This window comes from Lynx canadensis, chromosome B2, assembly GCF_007474595.2.
Source record: "Lynx canadensis isolate LIC74 chromosome B2, mLynCan4.pri.v2, whole genome shotgun sequence".
Classification (NCBI taxonomy): domain Eukaryota; kingdom Metazoa; phylum Chordata; class Mammalia; order Carnivora; family Felidae; genus Lynx; species Lynx canadensis.
The window spans coordinates 48475732-48501465 of NC_044307.1; the positions used below are offsets into that span (position 1 = coordinate 48475732).

The 25734-nt window shown below is 37.4% G+C and overlaps 1 long non-coding RNA gene across 1 annotated transcript in view; it reads right to left on the reverse strand.

Annotated features, from left to right (window-relative positions):
* Nucleotides 1-14888: 14888 nt before the first annotated feature.
* The window catches only part of LOC115514049, a 104119-nt gene continuing 93273 nt past the window's right edge, over nucleotides 14889-25734 (reverse strand). The window contains exon 6 of the long non-coding RNA XR_003968871.1: nucleotides 14889-14945. This is a non-coding gene — a long non-coding RNA (uncharacterized LOC115514049). The remainder of the gene's footprint in view (nucleotides 14946-25734) is intronic.

A 25734-nucleotide genomic window follows, 5' to 3' on the forward strand; every position in this document is an offset into this window, starting at 1 on the left:
CCCCCACTCATGCTCATGCTCTCTCTCAAAATAAATAATAAACATAAAAAAAGAAAACTCTTTTCAGCTATTTATATAGTTCTGAACTTGATCTCTGCCACAATAGTTTCAGAGGGCAAAAAGATTGGGAAGAGGAAGAAACCCGAGGAAGGAAATTATAAAGCAGTTAAGGTACCAAGATGTTGATAAAAAGAGGAAAAAACAAAAGATAAATTACATATTTAAATCTAGAAAAGTATCCTAAAGACGAAAATCAATCTCTTAATTTAAAGCAACTGTTAAATCCCTTAACAAAAAGTCCACAGAGGGGCGCCTGGGTGGCTGAGTCAGTTAAGCATCTGACTCTTGATCTCAGCTCAGTTCTTGATCTCAGAGTTGTGAGTTCAAGCCCCACATTGGGCTCTGTGCTTAGCATGAAGCCTACTTTAAAAAAAAAAAAAAAGTCCACAGAGATTTAAGGACTTCTATACAATGAGAATTTGTAACAATATAATTTTAAGCTGGCAAGAACCAGGTATCTAGATTCATTTCTCACCACCACCACCACTACCCCCAACCCAGAGAAGAGTAGAAAAGAGCAGTGGAAAAATACAACTCCAGCATGGTGGAAAATGTGGACTGTTCAGAAAAGATTATGAGAATGGCCCACAACCTCTCTCTCCAGCTCTTCATCCCTATTTCCTGTTCCTTCCTGTTCCTCCAGTGAAGTACTGCAGAGGGGGAAGAGTGAATGGAAGGGGCAGAGGAATGGCAGGGGGGAGAAAATGGTGTCTAAGGATGGAGTTTGAACACCACAGGGACCCATTGGCTTCATGTAATCCTAGGCAGAATCTACACACTGTAAATTTATACACTGCATACACATAAATACATACAGTTGACCTTCGAACAACGCAAGGGTTAGGGGCACCAATCCCCCCACCACCAGTAGAAAAAGCTGCATATAATTTTGGACTCACCCAAAACTTTACTACTAAAAGCCTAACTACTAAGTCTTACCAATAACATAAACAGTTGATTACTAAATACATATTTTGTTATATACTGTATTCTTACAATAAAAATAAGCTAGAGAAAAAATACAAGAAAATCATGGGGCACCAGGATGGCTCAGTCAGTTGAGTGTCCAACTCTTGATTTTGGTTCAGGTCATGATCTCATGGGTTAGTCAGTTCAAGCCCTGCATCAGGCTCTACACTGACAGTGCAGAGCCTGCTTGGAATTCTCTTTCTCTACTTCTCTCTCTTCCCCTCCCTACTCTCTCTCTCTCAGAATAAATAAACGTTTTTTAAAAAAAGAAAATCATAAGGAAGAGAAAATATATTTACAGTACTGTATTTATAGAAAAATCTGTGTAACAGTGGACCCATGCAGTTCAAACCCATATTAATAGTTCCAGAGTCAACTATATAGATAGATATCTATATCTACACATTCATGTGTATAAACATAAATGTGTATACACACATATCCTTTTTAGGAACACACACACACACATACACACATCCATCCCTTTTAGAGAAAATTATTTACTCAGATGCTACTATTATCATTTAAGGATATTATCCCTTGGGTGTAAAACAAATATTATGTTACCAAAGCAGGTATACATACAAAACATTTAGAATATCTCAAGTTGTTTTTTTATGTGTATTTTTAAAAGAGTCCTAGGCAAAAAATTCAAATAAGCTTCAACTTTTACAGCCTGGGAACCAATATAGAGTCAGAAAGTTAGCACTAAAATGCCTGAGGGGGCAAACAGTTGTTTAATGAGGACAAATGGAATAAAATTAAAATGCAGCCTAATAAAATAACTTCTAAATGTAATGTTAGCTCAGTCATGTGGCTCAAATATTTTTGCTCAAAGGTACATAAATGTAATCTTGGTTAAAAAAAAACATAAAATGAAAGAAAAGAAGAAAAACAGTAAAGAATCCCTAGCCATCAATTATAGAAATAAGGGAATAGAAAAATATAAATAAGATTATAATAAAAAGATTATTATTGTAATATCTCCCCAACCTAATGAAAGTTTGTCATGAAAAATCATGATGCTTAAGATCCCAAAGATGTCTGGGAATAAGCCTCACACGGAAAAAATACAACTCTCATTTGTGAAGTGGGCTTCAATGTAGAAATCTTTTTAATGGTTCATTGGCTTCAAGGCTGATTAGAATTCTCTAGACCAAAGCCCTACAATTATTGTTTGGTATTAATTAGTTGAGATATGCACAAAGCTAAGCCCCAGTAGTCTTTAAATGTCATTGAGTGTCCGAGAAAGCCAAGAATATCTTACCATCTTCCAGTTCAGTCCAAACTGGCCTCTGGAATACCAAAGAAAAGCCCAGAAAAGTCAAAGAATTCAAAAGACCCTAGTCACATACATCAATCAGCATTTAGGCATATTAGGTATTTTTTTATTTTGTTTTAATGTTTATTCATTTTTGAGAGACAGAGAGAGACAGAGTATGAGCAGGGGAGGGGCAGAGAGAGAGGGAGACACAGAATATGAAGAGGGCTCCAGGCTCCAAGCTGTCAGAACAGAGCCTGATGCAGGGCTGGAACCCACAAACGGCAAGATGATGACCTGAGCCGAAGTTGCCCAATCGACTGAACCACCCAGGTGCCCCTATTTGTATATTTTTAAATCATATTATATAACCACCCCTAAGGAAATACTTGCTAATAGTTTTGTAAAAGAGCCATTGCAACTTGGGACATTTAATTGAAGGGCTAAGCCCAGCCTCTCTGTCATAGTCAGTTGGTGAGACCGTCTAGAGGAAAGCCTATGCCTTCCCCTACTCAGTACACACATTTGCCAGGGTCTTGCAGCCTGCATTTAGAACACTTCATGAGGTCAAGAAAGATGTGCGATTGTTCTACACACCCATGTCATAGTCCAGTGGTGGTACCATGGGTCTGACAGCACAGTTCTGGGAAGGTATCCAAATATCTCCTACACCTACCAGGCACGGCCTCTCCTTCTGCCAGCAGCTACTACTCATTAATGTCACAGCTATTTCCTGACCACAAATGGCACACTCATAGCCCATTTCTCTGAGATGTATGTGTCAACCCAGCTTTGAACAGTTTCTTATCACCCTAAACTCCAAGTGGCCACCAATCTTAATGAACTTAGAGTCTGTTATTTACATGTGTGGTTTTCAAAAAATATTTTTGAGCAAATAAACAAATCAAGTTGTAAAAATCCCTATAGGATAGCTACTGTACAAAAACACATAAATAAAGAAAAATTAAAAACCAAAGAAAGAGAGAGGAATGGAACCAGGGAAGATTCACAGGAAAATTTCAAATTACAATGTTTCTTTTCTTAAAAAAAAAAAAAAAAATCAAACATCTCCTTCCAGGAAGATAGAGTAGACATACACATTCCTCCTTCTAAGTACAACTAAAACCTCTCTACATTACATATATTAAAATAAAAAAGAAGGGGTGCCTAGGTGGCTCCCAGTTGAGCATCTGACTTCAGCTCAGGTCATGATCTCATGGTCTGCGAGTTCAAGCCCCATGTCAGGCTCAGTGCTGACAGCTCAGAGCCTGGAGCCTGCTTCAAATTCTGTGTCTCCCTCTCTCTCTGCCCCTCCCCTAGGCACGCTCTGTCTCTCTCTCTCAAAAATAAATCAACATTAATTTTTTTTAAAAAATAAAATAAAATAAAATAAAAATGAAATGAAAAAGAAGACTCTGAAAGATGGGAAGATTAAGACTACCTAGGGACTTCAGAACCCCCAAAAAGACAAGGTGATGAGACCTGTTTTCTTTTTATCTCTTATATCCCAGACTTAGAGCCAAAGATGCTGATACTTGAAAAATGCCAAAGGATGCAGATCAAAAAACCAAAACAAAACACAAGCAGTCTCTCTCTAGCCAAAGGAGCAGGAAGAGGGAAGCCTATCAGAACAGAAAACTTTTAGACATCAACCACATTACTGCACCTAAATACCACAGGAAAAAAAAAAAAAAAACCCTGTGGCCCCACTTACACCAAGGCAAGCAAAGGACAAGTGGAGAATGTAGACTTTTACCCTCACCAGGCTATCTGAGGTATACCAAAGCTCCCCCCAGCACACACACATACTACCCCAATAAGGTGATGTCACAGAAGACTGAGCAGGGAGCTGGGACTTCCATTCACACTGAGCCAGTAAGGAGACACCCCCCTCAGTTTTAGTGGAGACCAAGTGGGCATCCCAGACTTCCACTCTCATCCAATATTAATCAGACACTCCATTCTCCATGGCTGAGTGGTGTCAGGGGCCTAGCAAAGAGTCAAGATTTTCACCACCACCCAGCAGTAATGAGCCAACCCTCTGTGATATCAGCAGGGCTATGTGATGAGTAATATGTAATAAGAGGCATTCCTATCTTTCTCAGTCAGGATGGTTAGCAGTAGAGGGCCAGTAAGGCAAACAGAAACTCAGCCTACCCAGGAACACTGAGGAGCCCTCCCCTGGTCCCTCTCCATCTGTGTCAAAGGAAGCCTAGTGGAGAAACTGGAGGTCCATTCTTAAATATCAATACCATGGCAGCACCCCTGTCATTCCCCTGCCAGAGCAGTGTGACTGGGAGGTAGCTAAAACAAAAGGTTGAATTAAGACCAGAGTCTTATAATATTCTAACTGTCCACGTGTCAAATAAAAGTTATTCATCATACCAAGAACCAAGAAGATCTCAACTTAAACGTAAAAAGATAATCAATAGATGCCAAAATCAAGATGAAGGAGGTATAAGATATATTTGATAAAGATTTAAAACAACCATCAAGAAAAGGCTTGGACAAGCCATTATGAACATGTGTGGAACAAAAAATACAAAGTCGCAAGTTAAAAAGAGAGAGAAGGGAAAGATAGAAGAACCAAACGGAAATATTAGAACTGAAAAATACAAGAGCTGGAATTTTAGAAAACAACTCAATGGATGGACTTAATAGCAGCATTGAAGGGACAGAGAAAAGAATCAGCGATCTTGAAGATAAGACATAAAAATAAAAAATAAACCAATCTGAACAACAAAGAAAATATACTTTAAAAAAAAGCAGAGCTTCATGCACTCGTGGGAGTATAATAAAAGATCTAACATCTGTGTCATTGGAGACCAAAGAGGGCAGGTAAAGAAGTACTCAGAGAAATAATGGCTGTAAATTTCCAAAATTTGGCAAAAGATATAAAGTTACAGATTCAACTAAGCAAACCCCAAATGGGAGCAGCCCAAAGAAATCCACACCAAAACACATCACAATCAAACTTCTCAAAACTAAGGGCAAAGAAAATATCTTAAAAGCAGTGAGAGAGAAATAACACCTTCATTTTAGGGGGGGAAACAATTTGAATAACAGTAGATTTTTCATCTGACATCACAGAGGCCAGAAACAAGTGTATATTTTTCAAGTACTCAAAGAAAAAACAACAACTGTGAACTCAGAATTTTATATTTAGAGAAAATATCTGTCAGGAATGAAGGTGAAACCAACTTTTGAGCCCTAACATATCAACAACTATATTAAATGTAAATTGCCTGAGTATCCCCACTAAAAGACAGAGACTGGCAGAATGGACTAAAAGCATCAGCCAATTCTATGTGTACACAAGAAGGTAAGTTGAAAGTAAAAGACAGGGAGAAGATAAATTATGCAAACACTAATCAAAGCAAAACAGGAGTGGCATATTACTAATGAAAGAAGTCAAGCTGAGAAAGTTATATGCTATGATTCCAACTAAATAACATTCTGGAAAAGGCAAAACCAGGAAGACAGTGAGAACATCAGGGGTTGCCAGGGGTTTGGGAGAGGGGAGGGATGAATAGGTGGAACACAAAGGAATTGCAGGACCATGAAAGTACTCTCATACCATAATGATAGATACATGTCCAAACCTGTTACACAGTTGACCAAACCAACAGCGAACCGTAAGGTAAACTACAGACTGGGTGATTATGATGCGTCAGTGCAGCCTCATCCGTGGTAACAAGCATACCGTTCTGGTGGGGGATGTGGATGATACGGGAGGCTCTGTGTGTGTAGAGCACAGCATATATGGGAAATCTCTGTACTTTAGGTTTGCTGTCTGTGAATTCTAAACTGCTCTAAAAATAATTAAGTTTCAAAAAGAAGGATATGGAAATGCAAAGGAAACTTAATGGTAAAAGAATTTTGAAAAAAAGAAGAATAGGGGCGCCTGGGTGGCTTGGTCGGTTAAGCGTCCGACTTCAGCTCAGGTCATGATCTCACGGTCCGTGAGTTCGAGCCCCGTGTCAGGCTCTGTGCTGACTGCTCAAAGTCTGGAGCCTGTTTCAGATTCTGTGTCTCCCTCTCTCTCTGCCCCTCCCCTGTTCATGCTCTGTCTCTCTCTGTCTCAAAAATAAATAAAAGTTAAAAAAAAAAAGAAAAGAAAAGAAAAAAGAAGAATAAAGTAAGAGGAATCAAACTACCTGACTTCAAGACTTCCTGTATAGCTGCTCTAATCAAAACTGTGATACTGGTGAAGGGACAGGCACACTGTTCAATGGAACAGAATGGAGAATGCAGAGACAGGGCCACACAAATGCGCCCAGCTGAGGTTTGACAAAGGTGCAAAACCAATGCAATAGGAAAAATATCTCTCTCAACAAACAGTGCTGGAGCAACTGAACATTCATGGGGGGGGGGGGGGAGAAAAAAAAAGGAGAATGTCTACCTAAATATCACATCTTACATAAAAAATAGTTCAAAATGGATCACAGACTTAAAGGTAAGATTAAAATTATTAACTTTTAGGGGCGCCTGGGTGGCTCAGTCGGTTAAGCCTCCGACTTCGGCTCAGGTCATGATCTCGCGGTTCGTGAGTCCAAGCCCTATGTCAGGCTCTGGGCTGACAGCTCAGAGACTGGAGCCTGCTTTGGATTCTGTGTCTCTGTCTCTCTCTGCTCCTCCCCCACTTGTGCTCTGTCTCTGTCTATCAAAAATAAATAAAATGCAAAAAAATTATTAACTTTTAGGGGAAACTATAGAAGAAAGTCGTTGACATCCACAGATAGGCAAAGATTTCTTAGACTTGATGCCAAAAGCACAATCCATAAAAGAAAACTACCGATAAATAAACTGGATTTCATCAAAACCTTAAACTTTGTTCTGTGAAAGACCATTTTAAGAAGATGAAAGGACCGACAGAAAAGATTTGCAAATCACATAGCCAACAAAGGACTCTATATATATAAAAATAAAAATACAATTAGAAAATGGGCAAAAGATATGAACAGACATTTCACAGAAGATCTGAAGACATTTGTTTTCATTAGCCATCAGGGAAATGCAAATTTAAAACATATGGAATATTACTACACACCCATCAGAATGTCTAAAATAAAAAATAGTGACAATACCAAATGCTGGTGAGGATAGAAATAAACCAGTTCCATAACAAATTGCTGGTGGAAGTTAAAATGATACAGCTACTCTGGAAAACACTGTGGCAGTTTCTTTCAAATATACACGTGCATGTATGTGCAACTCCCATAGAACCCAGGAATTATACTCCTGGGCATTTACTCCAAAGACGTGAAAAGTTACCTTCACACAAAAAGCTGTTCACAAATGTTCAGCGTAGGTTTATGACTAATAGCCAAAAAACCAGAACCAACTCAGATGTCCTTCAGTGGAGGAAATTTAAACAAACTGTGATACCTCCATCCCACGGAATACTTTTCAACAATAAAAAAGAATGAGTTATTGAAACACACAGTAACTTGGATGAATAGCTAGAGAAAAAGCTAATCCCAAAGGCTGCATACTGTAGGAGTCCATCTGTAGAATACTCTTGAAATGACAAAATTGTAGCCAAAGAGATACATTAGTGGTCGCCAGGGGTTAAAGATGAGGAGGGGAATTGGTGAGGGTAAAGCAGGTGTGACCATAAAAAAACCAACATGATAGATCCTCATAATAGAAATGTTTTGCTTCTTGACGGTAGAAATGTCAATACACTATTTGTGATATTGTACTATATAGTTTTGCAGGATATTACCATAGGGGAAAAATGGGCAAAGGGTACATGGATGTCTCTCTATTATTTCTCACAAGTGCATGTGAATCTATAATTATCTCAGGGCGCCTGGGTGGCTCAGGTGGTTAGGTGTCCAACTTCAGCTCAGGTCATGATCTCACAGTTTATGGATTTGAGCCTCTCATCGGGCTCACTGCTGTTTAGCACAGAGCCCACTTCAGATCCTCTGTCCCTCCCCAGCTCACATTCTCTTTCTTTGTCTCTCAAAAACTAATAAACATTTTTTTTAATTTAATAAAAATATATAATCATCTCAAAATGAGTTTACTTTAAATATATGAAGCAAATTATGAGATAGTTTGACATAATTTTATTTTTTAATGTTAGATTTATACCATTTCTCAATGATTTTCACTTTGTGTAACTCATAAAGATACATATATTTTTTTCAATTGTGTATCACTCTTGTACTTTAATTAAGTGAGATAATAAACTCTCAAAAGCTTTTTGAAGCATAAAATCCCACTTAAACATGAGTCTTTCCCAAATGGCATATACTTTAGATATATCATCTCACTGTATAATCAAAAGCCAAATGATACAGTACTTCTCTTCACGTCCACTGTGTAAATGAGGAAAACAGGAGTTGGAAAATTGGTGTCATTGATAAATTCTTTATAATTAGTTAATAAACAAACTTGGAGCAGAACCCCACTTTTACAGAATCTGTATTTAGAGTTGCCATCAGCAGAGTAGAATGAGAATAGGATACTTTGCTGATGGGGATGTAAAATAGTATAGCCCCTTTGGAAACCAGTTTGGCAATTTCTTAAAAAAAAAAAAAAAAAACTAAGCAGGAAACTACCAAAGAACTGGAGAGTAAATGTGAAAGAGTTGACAAAGCAGATAAGAGCCATTCTGTGTCTGGTGGAGATATGAAAAACATAGAAGAAAGCTAAGGCAAGAGGTCAGTCATGAGCATCTGTAAGGCAAATGGATATTGGGGATGTGAAAGCATCCAAGTAGATCTAAGGAAAATCTGAAGCCATGAATAATGTACCCTACCTGAACATGGCATACAGAAGGCAGCAAACATCTTTGAGAAGGCAGGAAGGAGGCATGATGCTACAGTCAACATGGCAGCAGGTGGGAACTTACAAATAAGTGAGGTAGTTCCTTAGGTGGTTGCTCAGAGCCTTGCAGGATCTTGAGACTCCAGAGTGATGTAGAAGTAGTAGCCTAAAGAGGGGCATGGAGGCTCTCGGAGAATCAGAGTCCTAAAACACGTCCTGGATCAAGATGGATCACAAGCTAGCTCTCAGAAACCTTACAACCAGAGATTAAGACAGTGGCCACGTGCTTTAGTAACAAAGGTTGGAGCAATGTCCAAAAGAAGTGAGTGACATCAGCCACCTACCACTGAATACCAGTTCCAGAAGTCCAGAGACAAGACCAAACCAACCATTCCAAACTGGCAGCACCATACCTGAGGCCAAAGAAGAGAGCAAAGATGTACATAGGTGCATGCCGATGGAATCATGGTGAATTAACATTTCCCTGCACCAGACACCATTCTGGGGGAGGAGGACAGGAAAGGAAGTTTCCCTTAGAGAAGAAAAACCCTCAGTATGTGTTAGCTTTGAACTGACTGACAGGTTACTCAAATGAATCTAAATATTTACCCGAAAGATACTGTTTTAAGTAAAAAAAAAAAGTAAAGTCATTTTTGTTTGTAAAAAGTACCTTTTCATCCCCCATGAGGTGCATGGGTCTCCAAAGCAAAACAACAAACCCAAAAAAACAAACCAACATTATTTCCAAAACATTTTGTGAGATACTTTGCTGAGCCAAGGATCAGCTACAAATATTTGTGATACACGGTTTCTCACCTTGTGATATGCTTCAAGTGACAACCCTGCATGATATTAAAGTTTTAGGAGGAGAATCAAAACAAGGCAAAAGCTGTTTGATGTTCTCTGAAGACGGCAAGTCCTAATTGCAACTAGCACCATGCTACAAGTGGGAAGGGACGTAGACTTAATCTCTTGCTCACACTTGTCCGGATAAGCCATCTTGGATTTTTGAAAAGTAAAGAAAATAACATAACCTAACAAAATAATTTTTACTATCACCTAATTTATAGATGTCACTCTTTAAAAGAATCCCTTCCTAGTCCTTGGAACTGTATGTTTACATTTTGGATACACACAAAAGCCTCAGGGGGCATATAGGAAAACCGGCCAGAGTGTTCTATCTTCCTTGACTCAGATCTGACTCAGCAAATGACTTTTTTTTTTAAGATTATTTATTTATTTTGAGAGATAGAGAGAGCAAGCAGGGGAGGGGCAGAGAGTGTGTGTGTGCGAGAGAGAATCCACAATGTAGGACTCAAACTCACAAACTGTGACATCATGACCTGAGCCAAAATCAAGAGCCAGCCACTTAACTCACTGAGCCACCCAGTTACCCCAAGCAAATGACATTTGACAGCAATAATTATTTGTAACCATTTCCCTTTAAGTAACACAGTTTAACAAAGCCTATTTGCCATGAACATTTGGATGCAGATACTTAGATGTAAGGTATATAAAGATGGAAATACAACTTTTTAAACCACAAATTCTGTGTCCAAAAGATAATTCTGCCCCACCCCCTCATCTTCATATACCCCTCACCCACCAATAACTCCAGAATGTATTTGCAATTCTCAAAACTTCCTTCTAAGATCTAGACTGATCTCCTTATTTGATACTTCGGCTCAGATGACTCTCAAGCATCTTAAGTTTAAAATGTTCAGAATTGAATTCTTCCCTCTTTCTCCACAAAATGACCTTCTCCAGTGTTCTCTATCTCTGACTATCCAGGTGCTCATACCAGAAACCCAGGAGCTATACTTGACACTTTCCTCCCCTTTGCATACTCCTATGCATTATCAAGTTATAGCCATTTCATTCTCAGATTAGATCTTAAATCTGCCCAGTTCTCTCCACTTCCACTATCACCATCCTGGTGTAGGTCACCATCAAACTGGACTCATACTACCCTCATATCAGGTCTGCCTCATACCATTCCTGTCTACCTCCAATCCATTCTCCATATTATGAAAGTAATCCTTAAATATACTATCACTCTCCTACTCAAACTCCTAAAGGGATTCTCACTGATCTAACCTCCTTTCCTTTACCTTTGAGACCTTTCATCATCTGGCCCTATTACTTCTTTACCATCTTGTTCCTCATTCACCCTCACCTACTTCACCAGACATGCTGGCCTTCTTTAAGTCCCCCAAAGGTCCAAGAGTGTTCCCTCTCAGGACCTGTGCAGAGACTTTTTTTTACCTAATTCTTTATCAACTTCCATGTCACAGTCTAAACTCTCCTTTATAAAGAGGGTCTCCCCTGACCCTCCTTTCTAAATTAAGTAGTCCATTATACTCTCTTAATGCTAATCTTTTTTTTTCCTTTATAGCAAGCATTCCTCAGTGTGTAATTACTTGCTTCTGTGCTTATTAAAGTCTCTCCTGCTAGCTGTAAGTTCCGTAAGAGTAGGGACACTATTTTGTATACTATTGCAATTCTAGAAATCTAGCACAAAGAAGTTTCTCAGTAAATATCTAATGAATAAATGAATGAATTAATAATAAATTAAGGAGTTGTTTGTCACCTGAGAGATGAATAGCAACATGAGTTTAAAAGGATAAATTAGTACTCCTGTATCCCTTGGATAAATTCCTAGCAGTGCTATTGCTGGGTCATAGGGTAGGTCTATTTTTAATTTTCTGAGGAACCTCCACACTGCTTTCCAGAGGGTTGATGGGGGGTGGGAGGGAGGGGAGGGTGAGTGATGGGTATTGAGGAGGGCACCTTTTGGGATGAGCACTGGGTGTTGTATGGAAACCAATTTGACAATAAATTTCATATATAAAATAAAAAAAAAATTAAAAAAAATAAAAAATAAAAGGATAAATTAAATAATCAAGTAAATAGACAAAAAGTTTTCTACCTGTTGGAGATCACCAAGAGGATGTAACTGTCAGTTGGCTCAGGAACTGGATCCAGGCAATTGGAGCTTCCTCACACACCTCCCTTATCCTTAAAACGTGTGTTCCGCTTGCCTCCCCACAACCCACCTGGAGAAGCTGCCACAAGGGTAGAGCCTTGAGGTAGTAATGTTTTGTTGAGATTTTCGGGACAGTACACACGACTGAACCCAGTTAAGTTTCCTTGTTGTTGGTTCAAAACCTCCTCCAGAAGCTTCCCGAGAATAATCTCAAACTGGCCCATGTTGCACAGAAGGCAGGGAGACACAGAAGAAAGAGAAAAGATAATTTATAAACAGAGGACAGGGAGACACAGAAGAAAGAGAAAACAGGGTGCCTGGGTGGCTCAGTCAGTTAAGTGTCCAACTGCAGCTCAGGTCATGATCTCACGGTTTGTGAGTTTGAGCCCTGCCCCCGTCTCTCTCTCAAAAATAAATTTTAAAAAAAGAAATAAACAAGAGAACTTACAAATGAGGCTTGTCTTGAGCCGCCACAAGAGGAGTAGATCTCCACACCTTTCCACCAGAATCATAAATGTTTAAACCGAGGCTTTAATTTTTTTTAGTGTTTATTTGTTTTTGAGAGAGAGAGAGAGAGAGAAGCAGACAGAAGGTCTGAAGCAGGCTCCGTGCTGACAGCAGAGTCCGATGTGGGGCTCAAACTCACAAATCGTGAGACCATGACCTGAGCTGAAGTCGGTTGCTTACCTACTGAGCCATCCAGGTGCCCCTAAACAGAGGCTTTAACCGGGCTCAGCCACATATACCACCCAGATGTCTCAACATCACATTACGATCTCAAGACTATGTCCTTGGGGCAGCTTCTGGGAGTGGGAAAAGCAAATGAAATGCACATTCTAAGGATGGGGGGAGGGAGTAAAAGAGCCTCTGATCACTCAGGTCCAGCTCTGGGGTCATCTGGTGGTCACGTTCTCTCAATGACCTCCTCCAACACTTACCTCTTAAAACTACCAATCTAAAGTGGCCTGCCTTTTTCTTCAGTTTCCCCTGTCCTTGTGTACAGGGGACAATTTGTGAACAAACTGCACTGAAATTAAGGAAACCAATACACATATCCAGCTCCTATAAAACCTAACTGAAACTGGGGGCACGTGGGTGGCTCAGTCAGTTAAGTACTCGACTTTGGCTTAGGTCATGATCTCACAGATTGTGGGTTCAAGCCCCGTGTCAGACTCTGTGCTGACAGCTTGGAGCCTGGAGCCTGCTTCAGATTCTGGTTGTGTGTGTCTCTCTCTCTCTCTTTCTCTCTCTGTCTCTCTCTCTCTCACTCTGCCCTCCCCTGCTAGCACTCTGTCTCTCTCTCAAGAATAAATATTTTTAAAAACTTTTTTAAAAACCTAGCTGAAACTCAATCAGTGATATTTATAAATGAATAAAAGACCAATGACCCATTTACAAGATGTCCAAATATACGCATGTTTCAGGACACTGATTTCCATGATCAGTGCAAATTTGGTTAATCTGGTAGTCAAGTATGTTATATATCAATGTTGAGTATATATATTGCTTTTGTTACAGCTTATAAAACATATATAAAAAATAAATTTCAAATCAATCTTCCATAGAGTCCCTTATAGGGATCCCATAGAATAAAAGGTGAAATTCATGCTCAGATACCAACATGTTTTTCTAGAGGTAAAAATAGTTGTGATAAAACTTCCTCACATAAATTACTGGCAGTATGCTATTGGAGAGAAGAGTTAAAACATTGGTGAGTATAATAAATCTTATGTCAACATTTATATTTCACTATGGTAGATACTGATAGTAAAGCTGTGCTAAAAAGTAAAATCATTTTTAAAACTGAACCAATTAGAAAGCAATAGATCATTTCCTTAAAAAAGAAGACTGTATTCTTATTCATAGAAATGTTTTCATTAGTAGAAAAAGAATCAACATTTTAGTGCACAAAATGATGATAATTTTGCCCTAATCCCACTATTTAGCCAATTTAAATCTCCTCTGATTAAAGATAATTCCAGCATTTTAAAGATCAAAGCTTCTCTGCTGGTTGATTAGTTTCTAGGTCCTAATTTTACACTCTTAGTCAAACCATACAGTCTTAAAAAAAAAAAAAAAAAACAACAACCTAAATTTGAAAAAGCAGGAATATTACCTCTCCCAACAAAAAGAAAATAATTGTCCTTACATGAGATCACTCTTCCAGAAAGTGATAAATGCCAGTCAAAGTACACATCAATTATCCCCCTCCATTCTCTGTAGCTGAAACTCCCCACTTTTCTTGGCCAGGAACCCTTATATTGAACACAAAGCTATAAAAGTGATGCTATTTCCATGAAAGCCTCTCCAAACCCCAGAATATGTAATAAATATCCTTCCTTCTATCACCCCACATTTCAAAATATATAATTATAATTCATGAGCTATTATTTCAAAATAGTCCTTCAAAATCCTTAATTCTTTAAATGAGAAAACAGATTACTTCCTTTAAATAACAATTATTTTTTCTTATCCTTAACTAACAGAAACTGAAGTTCAAAGAGTTTAGCAAATTGTGCAGAACTCTTTAACTTAGATTGTTATTTGGCTCTAAAAAGCCATGCTTTATTTTACTCTATTACTAGATGCCTCCTAAAATGTTACCTGACCCTTCTTTTCCCAAGTACGAGGACACAGCCTCCTCTCATTGTCCATATAAAACCTATATACCTTCTTTAACTGAGTCAACTTCTTTATTACAGTCTTTACAAGTCCTTTACAGAATTAGTCAAGCATACAGTTAACACCTAGATATGCATAGTCTACTGAGATCGGTGGCATCTGTTCACAAAGGGCAAAATCCATGTTACTAACCTTGCACAGCATCCACGACAAAGAGATTGGTGCTTATCAAGCTCTTTTTGATGTGATTGACAATTCTAGGACCTCCTAGAAGATTTAAGAAAGACAGCATTTGGTGCTTCCACAAATTCTGACATGTGAGGGGATTCACGGACTCCAAACCAATTCTGAAACTCCATGATACCAATTCAATTTCTTACGATGTGAATATTCTCAAGTTTCCTTCTTTTTTCTTTACGGTGAAAGTTTTAGGAAGTTTATATGAATTAATAAAAATCCTGAGCTCTATGAAGCCAATCTAGCTTTGAACATGCTTTTATTGATCTTTCAGGTAAATCTACTGTGAATGTTATGAGCCAAACCCAGATCACCAACTTCAAACAGAATTGGAGTTACCTGTAGAGAGTTATGCTGGCAGACAGGCTTTTACTAAAGCCAGCAGAGCAGAGGTGAGGATAAAAAAAAAAAAAAAAAAAAAAAAAAGTTGCTTAATTAACATTTTAGATATGTTGTAGGTTGAGTGATTTAAGGCAGCTTATTAAATTCTCCCTGATGATTCCTAGAGGATATCAGTTTTCTTTCTTTTCTATATTAGAGATGTAATCAATTTGTTTCTAATATCTAAACACATTAGCATAGGGAAGGTTTTTAATAAGCTGGGATTCTTTTTAGATTCATTCTGATCAGTCAGTTATCTTGCTTGAAGATACCAATTTTACTAGGGCCAATGCAATGGGAAAATATTTTCTCGACTCTCACTTCTTGGAAATAGCATTTCTCTAACACTAAAGGAAATATTTTCATTCCCAATTTTGCATATGGATAAAAGAAACAATAACATGATTACTCATCCCTACCATCTCCAAAATTCATACTTATATCTATTTGGTACATGTTTCCATATATCAAAATGGATTCAACTCATAAGTCTTGGGACTCTAGAGGCATAACCCTGTCATATGACCTTTTTCCTTGGCCTACACCTAATTTTGAATCTGCACCCATCAAATAAGCCATGAAGTTCCTTGTAAGATCCATATGAAGAAAACTTTGACAACCATGCTAGGTCACAACACCCCAGTGAAAATCTCAGCCCAGCGATATACATCAGCATGGTTAAGCACAGAGCCTTAAATACAGAGTACCTGGATATGGAACCTGTCTCCACTGCAAATTGGAGTATAACTTGGACAATTGCCTTTATCCCCCTCTGTCTGAGTTTCCTCATTCTGTAAAATGCAGATTACAATAGTAACAATTTCATAGTTGTTTTGCTTTTTCTTGAAGAAAAAGAACAGCCACAGCCAGGTCCTGAAGAGAAAAACTCCTTATTAACTCTGCAGCTAACATTTGTGCCTGTCAACTCAACCAAATGAATGGCCGGGAAGATTTTTGCTCTCTCATTACAAGTTAAATTCTAGCCGCTCAATATAAAAATAGACAGAGTATCAATAAAATTCTTATTTTCAAAAGATTTAAACATTATCATAGCAAGCCTTGCTGCTTCTACTTTTACTCCCTCTCCATATTTTTATAGAACATATCCTACACCTTGTGCCACTTCTTCTGTAGTTACTTTCATGTTTCTCTAAAAGAGAAAAACTCTGCTCAAAATGGAAACCATATATCCACAAAAGCATGATAATACCTAAAAAAAAAAATGGCTTAATAACTTCAAATATCCCATGAATGCTCAAAAGTTGCATCATATTATAAATATTTTTTAATCACTTGTTGGTTTGAAGCGGGATCCAAATAAGGCCCACATATGGCAATTAAATATTAATCTATTAAGCCTCCTTTAGTCTATGATTTTCTTTCTCCATCTCATTTATATTCTATTTGTTGACAAAATTAGGTACTCATTTTGTAGATTTTTCTACAATCTGGATTTTTCTGAGTGCATCCTGTGAAGCTTTTCTTGTGTTTGTTTTTAAATATGTTCCCTCAGGGGCGCCTGGGTGGCGCAGTCGGTTAAGCGTCCGACTTCAGCCAGGTCACGATCTCGCTGTCCGTGAGTTCGAGCCCCGCGTCGGGCTCTGGGCTGATGGCTCAGAGCCTGGAGCCTGTTTCCGGTTCTGTGTCTCCCTCTCTCTCTGCCCCTCCCCCATTCATGCTCTGTCTCTCTCTGTCCCAAAAATAAATAAACGTTGAAAAAAAATTTAAATATGTTCCCCTGATTTCTGTATTTCTTGTGAATTTGTAGTTGGACCTAAACACTTAGATTTAGGAGTGATATCTTTGGGTATTTCCTAGTAGCTGGTATGTTGCTCCATTGGGGGCTTGTACCCACTAGTTGTCTCTCTTCTTATGATGGATGTTAACGACCATTAATGTGCAGTACACAGATCCATTAATTCATTAGGAGTTATAAAACACTGATATTTTAGTTCTATTTCTTCATTTATTAGATAATAAACTTCTATAAAAGCAATGTCCCCTTATCTACCATTTACTTGTGCAGTAGTACAGTTGTATGTATATAAAAGGCAAAATAAATATTCTATCCTTTGTTTTATTACCTTTCAAATTAGTCCATCCTTTAAATGATGACTGTTTCTTCATTAATATATACTAAAAACTCATAGATTGAAACATATTTGATGTACTTAATTCTATCGAAGTTATTACCCTTATTTATACTCAAATTGTCCCATGTTTGGCCAGAGGAAACCTTTCAAGTTGTCTCTTGAGTCTTTTTACACAAAGCTAGTAGTCTTTGACAGTTCCCTTTGGTATCTGCTGCAATAAAATATTGAGGTTCATCTTGTACATTTCTACTTCAGACTTAGAATCACCCATATCTCTAAAGAGTTCTTGTTTCTTTCAATAGGAAAAAGTATAGCTGACAGAATACTCTACCATATTTTCTCTCCCTCTCCCTATCTGTGCTGCTATGTTTGTATGTATATACATGTTTGTATGTGTATACATATGTATATATCTGTATGTATGTGTATACATATATCTATACCATTTAAAAGCTGAAAAATTATGGATGGCACTTTATCCTTAAATATTTTAGCACACATCTCCTAAAGAACCAAAAGTCACTTTGACCTAAGAAAATTAAGTTATTCTATAATAACATTTAATATTTAGTCCATATTTTAATTTCTCCAATTCTCCAAATTTTAATTTTGTAACTGTTTTCTTTTGAGCAGAACCAGGATCCAGTCTAGATTTTCACACTGCATTTTATTATATCTGTTTAGTCTCTTATAATCTACAACAGCCTCACTCTTTTTGGTTTGTTTCTTTTCATGCTTTCAAGACATAAGATAGTTCTCCTGTAGAATGTTCCACCTTTTGGATTTTGGGATTGCTTAATCATGGCATTCCATTTCTTTCAAATATTGACTCTTCAAAAAAATTCTCACCTTGAGAAATTTCAGTTAGCCATATACCTAAAACCTTTCCTGGAGCAATATTGATTTTCTCTGTGTAGAAAGTACATTTGAATTACAGGAATGTTGTACTTTATTGATATAGTATTATTTTCTCTTTTTATCAGGTGCAAGTGTTCTAAAATCCATGATTCCTGAATATATAATAGATTATCATAAGAAACTTCATGGGAAAAAGAATATTCTACTTGACCATTTAGATAGGAGTTTACCCTTGTGAATGTCTACCCCTTATCTGACTATGATCAGTGACAAAATTCTTGGTAGATATTACAAAGAAGGAGGTACAGTAGAAGTCCAGCAACCAGACTCTCCTCTATTATCAAACTGTCTCTAATATTTTAACATATATAATGATTATTTTTAGTTAAATATGCCTTCCTTCCCAGGAAACTCTCCCTAGTGGGTCTCTGAGCTTCCTTCCCTCCTTATATTATGAAAAAGAGAAAGAACCTGATTTTAGTTGATTTTAAATTGCTCATATATTTGCATTTTTTTTCATGATCCCTTGAGCATGTTTTCCCAATCATTCCTGATAAGAATTACTCAAGAAGCTACTTAAATTTACAGATTACTGGCATCCACCTCAAGGGAGGGACCCAGAAAGGAGTATTTTGAACAACTTTCCTGGGTGATGCCTATAGGCAAGTCTGGGAAATATGTCCCTTGTGTGTATCTGCTAAAAAAAAAAAAAACCCTCTGGTATAACACAGGGGTTCTAATCCCAAGTTCTAAAATCATATCACCTGAGTTCATAGTTCAACTACACTCCTTACCAACAGAGACAATGAATGAGTTAGCTTCTGGGCCTCTGTTTCTGACTCCATATAATGATGAAAAGAATAGTGCCTACCTGATAGGTGAAAATCAAGCATTATAGTCATATTAAGTACATAGTGCAACAATCTCAATAAATGTTCATCATTAATTATTATTAATAACATTGCATTATAGGTATATGAGATCTGAAAGTTAAAATTTTTATGCATGAATTTTTCATGCTTTAATAGTATATACCCTAAAGAAACTTGGATTTCAGTTCGATCTCGAGGTCCGGGAGTTCGAGCCCCGCGTCAGGCTCTGGGCTGATGGCTCAGAGCCTGGAGCCTGTTTCCGATTCTGTGTCTCCCTCTCTCTCTGCCCCTCCCCCGTTCATGCTCTGTCTCTCTCTATCCCAAAAATAAATAAACGTTGAAAAAAAAAAAAAAAAGAAGAAGAAGAAAAGGGGCGCCTGGGCGGCGCAGTCGGTTAAGCGTCCGACTTCAGCCAGGTCACGATCTCGCGGTCCGGGAGTTCGAGCCCCGCGTCAGGCTCTGGGCTGATGGCTCAGAGCCTGGAGCCTGTTTCCGATTCTGTGTCTCCCTCTCTCTCTGCCCCTCCCCCGTTCATGCTCTGTCTCTCTCTGTCCCAAAAATAAATAAACGTTGAAAAAAAAAAACAAAAAAAAAACAAAAAAAAAAAAACTTGGATTTCAGGAAAACTCTTTTTCTCCTATTTAAGATTTTAAAACAGTTTAGCCTCCTTTTTCTCTCTTAAAGGAAAACATTGAGAGGGCCGCTCTGGTTCAGTTGCCAAACTTTCTTCCTAGGAGAAGACCCAACTATAGTTTTGCTTGGGTTTAGCATTTATAACATTAGTCATAATTTGTCTCAAGAGCTGCATTCCTTTCTAAAATGGCACACCGTTTGCCCAGGTGACTGGTCACATTTTGATGGTATTTTACCCCGTTAAAAATATATATCTATCCCATGATAGAGAAAATCATCTCTAAAGATATGAAGAACAAGATCTGCCACAGAAACAGTGAGGATCTACAAAACACCCTAAGGAAAAAAGGATTGGCTCCCACGAGCCACTTCTCCAAAAGTAGGGAAACTTCAAGAACACCACAAAAGTATACAGTGAATAGAGTATTATCAACCAGAACATGGCAATATCAAAAGGTAATTTTATTCTTCTATTAGAACTGTTATAGTTCATCCTCCCCATTTAATTTGTGTATTTTAGATCAGAAAGAAAGGATACTGTTATCTCTTGCCTTCATCATAATGTGACTATTACAGACTATTTCACTTATAATCAGATGAATAGAGAAATTTTTCTAAAACTTAAATTTTATTTTTCATGGATCTCTTGGAATTTAGCCTCAGAGGCCTCAAAGTACATATGAATTACCAGGGGATCTTGTTAAAATGTAAATTCTTATCTTGTTGGTCTGGAGTGGAGCCCTCTTAGGCTGCTCTGGGGATAGCACATGAAAACTGACCTTTAAAGAGTGGTTATCTTTCCATGATGGACAGACTATAGATAAGCAAAACCAAGTTTGACCCTTGACAATTACTTCACTTCTACCAAGAATAGGAGTCCATCTGGGGGGAGGGAACTCAGAATGTAGCTAAGTTTATTTTGCTTTGTTTTTTAGGGGTAATCTACTGAGAATGCACAGGAAATCTCTATTCCTTGGCATAGGACTAGAGCATCTTACTGCTTATCTCAAATCATGAGTGGAAAGAGACATGAGAGATGAGCATTCAGACTTTGCCCACAAGTCTATATGGGATCTGTCTGCAATCTCATACAGTGTAGAACTTGAAACCTTGAGCTGAGACACAGAAATAAAACCCATTCAGAATTGGGCAATTGTCTTGGCAGGCAAAAGGAACTTGCATAATTACATAAATGATTCTGTACAACCAGAGCAATCTAAAAGGAACTTTAAACTGTTCAAAAAGCTAAAGGAAGGAATAAAATCCAGAAAACAGGTTAATTAAGAAAAAATACTTGGACATCTGGGTGGCTCAGTCGGTTAAGCATCCGGCTTCGGCTCAGGTCATGATCTCATGATCTGTGAGTTCAAGCTACATGTCAGGCTCTGTGCTGACAGCTCAGAGCCTGGAGACTGCTTCAGATTCTGTGTCTCCCTCTCTCTCTGCCCCTCCCCCATTCATGCTCTGTCTCTCTCTCTCTCTCTCTCTCAAAAATGAATAAACATTAAAAAATATTAAAAGAAAAGAAAAAAGACTGATATTTAAGAATCAAATAACAACTCAAGAAATGAAAAAATGCAGTAGAAATGAAAACGTAGCATTTTTGTTTTTGTAAAATGGAAGTTGCTAGAGTAGCTTTACATTTGATAGAAATGATCCAGAGACAGGAAGAGACTAGTTATGCAGCAGACAGGAAAAGCTGAGCATGCAGAACCCTGAAGTATATAAAAGCAGATGGACTGCAGAACAAAGAGGAAAGACCTATCTTTGAAAGGAAAAGCTTCCCTAATGTAAGGAACAAGAGAGAAGAATGAGGAAATGTGTGAGGACACATGAGGTTTGTGGATTCTGTGGTAGAAAATAAAGGGGTTCCCACTGAATGGCTTCCTTTTTCCCAGAAAGTATGGCACACAGTTTGTGATAAGAATGAACAGAAGAGATGTGTGATGACCAAGGAGACTAAAGAAGGAATAAAATAGTATATGCAGCAAGTAAGAAATACAACATTCTGGATAAACAGTAGGATTACAGGAAATTATTGAATGATCCTGTGAGGTTTCTGAAAATAAGCTAATATAAAATGAATATTATCAGCTCAAATGTATGAGTCTCTCTAGGAATTTTCTGTTTTCTTGAGGCACGGAGAAGGTAAATGTTTGGTTCAATTCAGGTTGGAATTCACTGGTGAGCACCAACGAAGGGAAAATTAAAATTAGAGGTGAAAAAATGTTCAAGTTAGTGAATATCATGAGGGAGCAACATTTCAGCTGGACAAAGAGACAAGTGAAGAGAGGAAGGTGTGAAAAGAAGAGTGGTGGAATCAGTGGGACTGGTGGATCCATGAGGTTATAGGATATTGGCAGTAGTGGACAGTAAATCAAAATGGCTGGAAGGATAAGAGGCAGAAGAAAGTAGGGGGATTGAAATCAATATTCAGAGATGGGGTGCTGCTGGTGCCAACAAAGTCCAATCTCAGTGGCCCAGGCCAGTGGGTTGGATTGTTCATCTCTTGGATATTGAAGCCAATGAGAATGATCAGGAACTAGAAGAGGAGATGACTGAGCCAAGAACACAAATGAAATGAATGACCAGGGAGCTAGTAGATGACACCACTGAAGAAGGCAAGGCCATTAGCAAACTATTACCAATTAAACCTCAAATTAAAAAAAAAAAAGTATCAAAGGAGTAGAAATGGACAAAGAAGGAAGAAGAAACAAGTAGTGAGGATGATGTTTTTCCAAACTCTTAGCCTTCTGATGTACTTAGGATGTGAAAGAAAAACCAATCTCCATGTGAGAGGTGGCAAGGAAACAGAATCTTCAGAAGAAAGGCAAGATGAAGGGAATGTTCCAAGGAATTCATGATGAAGTGGATTTTTTTTTGTTTTTAAATCATATCTCAGGAAATCCAGAAGGCAAAGTGGAAAGGATTAGTAGGAATGAGTGAAATATTCATTCCATTTGGAAGATATAAAGAGCATTTTGTGAACGAGTTAAGACATTAAGAATTACTTAAGAATAATGCTGCTCCAGGTATGAAGCATCAGTCCATGAACTGCAGAATAGTGAGGCATAGATAGAAAGAAACAAAGGGCCAGGGTTTCTAAGGCAGTGTGGGACATTCAAGAATCTCTAAAAAACAGATATCTAGGTGAAAGGTAAGGAAGTATTTCAATATTTTAAAAACAAACACTGTTACTGGGCACATATATTTTTACTGATTGATTTATTTTTATTTTATCTGAGTTATTCCTTTTTTAAAAATTTCTGAATGAATGGAACAAAATCCAAACTATTTACAGAATTTCCTAAAATTGACACATTAAGGACCAATAGCATCAATGCCAGAGTTACTGTTATTAGCCAGAAAGACCAATTCTAAAAGCAAATAACAGCCCAACTCCTCATACCTCAGTAGTTAGAAGCAGATTCTTCTTGAACTAAAATGGTGGGAGGGTAAAAAAATGGTAGGAGGGGATCGTTGTACAATCCAAGTCACCATGTTGAACAAACATTGATTCCTTTTATGAAGGCTGCTTCACTTATTGAATGTCCCAGAGAAGCTATCTCATGTAGGTCAATGATTCTGATACTTTACAGACAGGAAAGTTCCAGAAATTTTTAAGGATAAATTCTGAAATACCTATGAGTAAATAGAGCTGAATACATTTTTTAATCTACAGTTTCACTGTCTTAGTCAAAACAGGATTTTTAAGTTATCATTTTAAATTAATTTTTTATTAGGAACTTTAACAACTTTGAAAGTGGAATAAATGCTTATTTTCTACTAATAAAAGTGAATTTTGACAAAAAAAAAAGTAAGCATGCCATATATTAACTATATCATTGGGTGACATATTGTTTTGTCTTATCTTTTGTATTCTCAAATTGTCTATAATATACATGACTTACCATAAAAAAAATCAAAAAGTTCATTATTAAAAGGAATAGAAGATGATTCTCATTTTCCCTCTTTACAGACTTGTTTACTCCCATCTTTAAGCTCACATGCAGGGATTAAATCTATGTTCTCTTCAGTGCCTAGTAATGTTGGATCTAATTAAGTTTTAGCTCATTTAAAAAACAAAAACAAAAACTGTGGTGTTTAATGATCTCTTTTCTTTGCTAGGAATGAAGTAACCAGTCTTCTATAGCTATGCATAGGTAAACACACAAAAAAAATGTCTCTTCAAATGTCCTATGACATTATTATTACAACAAAAAAATTTAAGTATAATTTTAAGCCCACTCTCATGTACCAAAGATACAAAATATTTATCTTCCCTTTATCTGTACTGCTCAGTAAAATCCCGTTTGCTGGTGGTATGTGTGTGCGTGTGCATGTATGTATGTGTGTGTGTGTGTGTGTGTTTTGCTCACATATTTCATGCTCATAAATGTACCAATGGATCAAAATTTTTAAAACCTCTTTAGTAGATAGAGAGCATGATTTTTGTTTTATGATACAAGGGGAAAGTCCTTAGGGGAAAATGTTAAGAGAATACTTTTGGCAAAAGATTAACATAGAACACTTCATTTTAAGCCAAGTTATGATTTGAACATCTTTCAAACTTTTAACATAGTATTTTAAATAAAACAAAGCCATTTTTACCTTTAGCAGGTTATTTAATGTTTTTTTTACTTCAGTTTCTTCATCAATAAAATGGGAATAACAAAAATGGTCTTACCTACTATTCCAGTATTCATGAAGGAGTGTTAGGACAATAAAAGATAGATAACAAAACTCTTTGGGAAAAAAAATAGTATTTATCATTATCATCATTTATAAAACTGGGAAGGAAACTTTTCCAGTCCCCAATTTTAGATGAAAAATCTGAGACGTTAGAGGTGAAATGACTTGCTTAACTTCAGATGACTCCAGGCAATTCTAGGCCAACTTTTAAAAGAGCTAATGGGGGTGCCTGGGTGGCTAGTCAGTTAAGTGCCAGACTCTTGGTTTCTGTTCAGGTCATGATTTCACAGTTGTGGGTTCAAGCCCCATGTGAGACTCTGTGCTGATGGTGTGGAGCCTGGTGGGGATTCTCTCTTCCTCTCTCTGCCCCTCCCCTGCTCGTGCATTCTCTCTCTCTCTCAAAATAAATAAATAAACTTAAAAAGAATTTTTTTAAAGAGTTAATGAAAACCAAAGCTCTTTTCAAAATAAAATCATTTGGAGCACCTGGGTGGCTCAGTCAGTTGAGTGTCTGACTCTTGAATTTGGCTCAGGTCATGATCCCAGGGTCATGGGATCAAGGCTCGTGTGGGGCTCTGTGCTGAGCCTGGAGCCTGATCAAGATTCTCTCTCTACCCCCCTCTCTCTCTCTTTCCTTCTGTCCCTCTCTCTCCCTTGCTTGTTTGCTCTCTCTCTCTCTCTCTAAAAATAAAAATAAAATAAACTTAAAATTAAGTAAATAAGTAAATAATAAAATTAAAATCATTTGTGAAATATACTAAGGGGATGTGCTAACATACATTCATGTGCTCACACTTGTAAACATCAAATTCAAAAGCTGTGTGATGATAACTTCACAATAATGAGGGAAAGTTATCTTTTATTAGAATTCTATAGCAGCCAATGGATCAATCAAATGTGAAAAATCAATACAGATACCTTTAATATGTAAGGACTCAGAAAATGCTTTCCATTTAACATTTCTTAATAAGGCATCTCTTAATAAGAGAAATGAGGGCATGATAAAAATGTAATGATACTCTGAAATATAATAATATATACTATTATACTCAAACACATATATTCAAATATAATAATAGAATAAAAAACTAGGCATATAGAAACTCTAAGGGAAAAAAGGCTGAATGAAAAAGAAAATATATTCATGGCACAATTTTTGCTTTTGTAGTCATCATTAAGAAACAGATAAGAATAAACATTGTTGGATTGTCAAATCAGACTCTCAAGGAACAGGGAGATCTTATCTAGTATTAAATGTAGTGTTAATTGAAAGAATATAGATAACTGTAA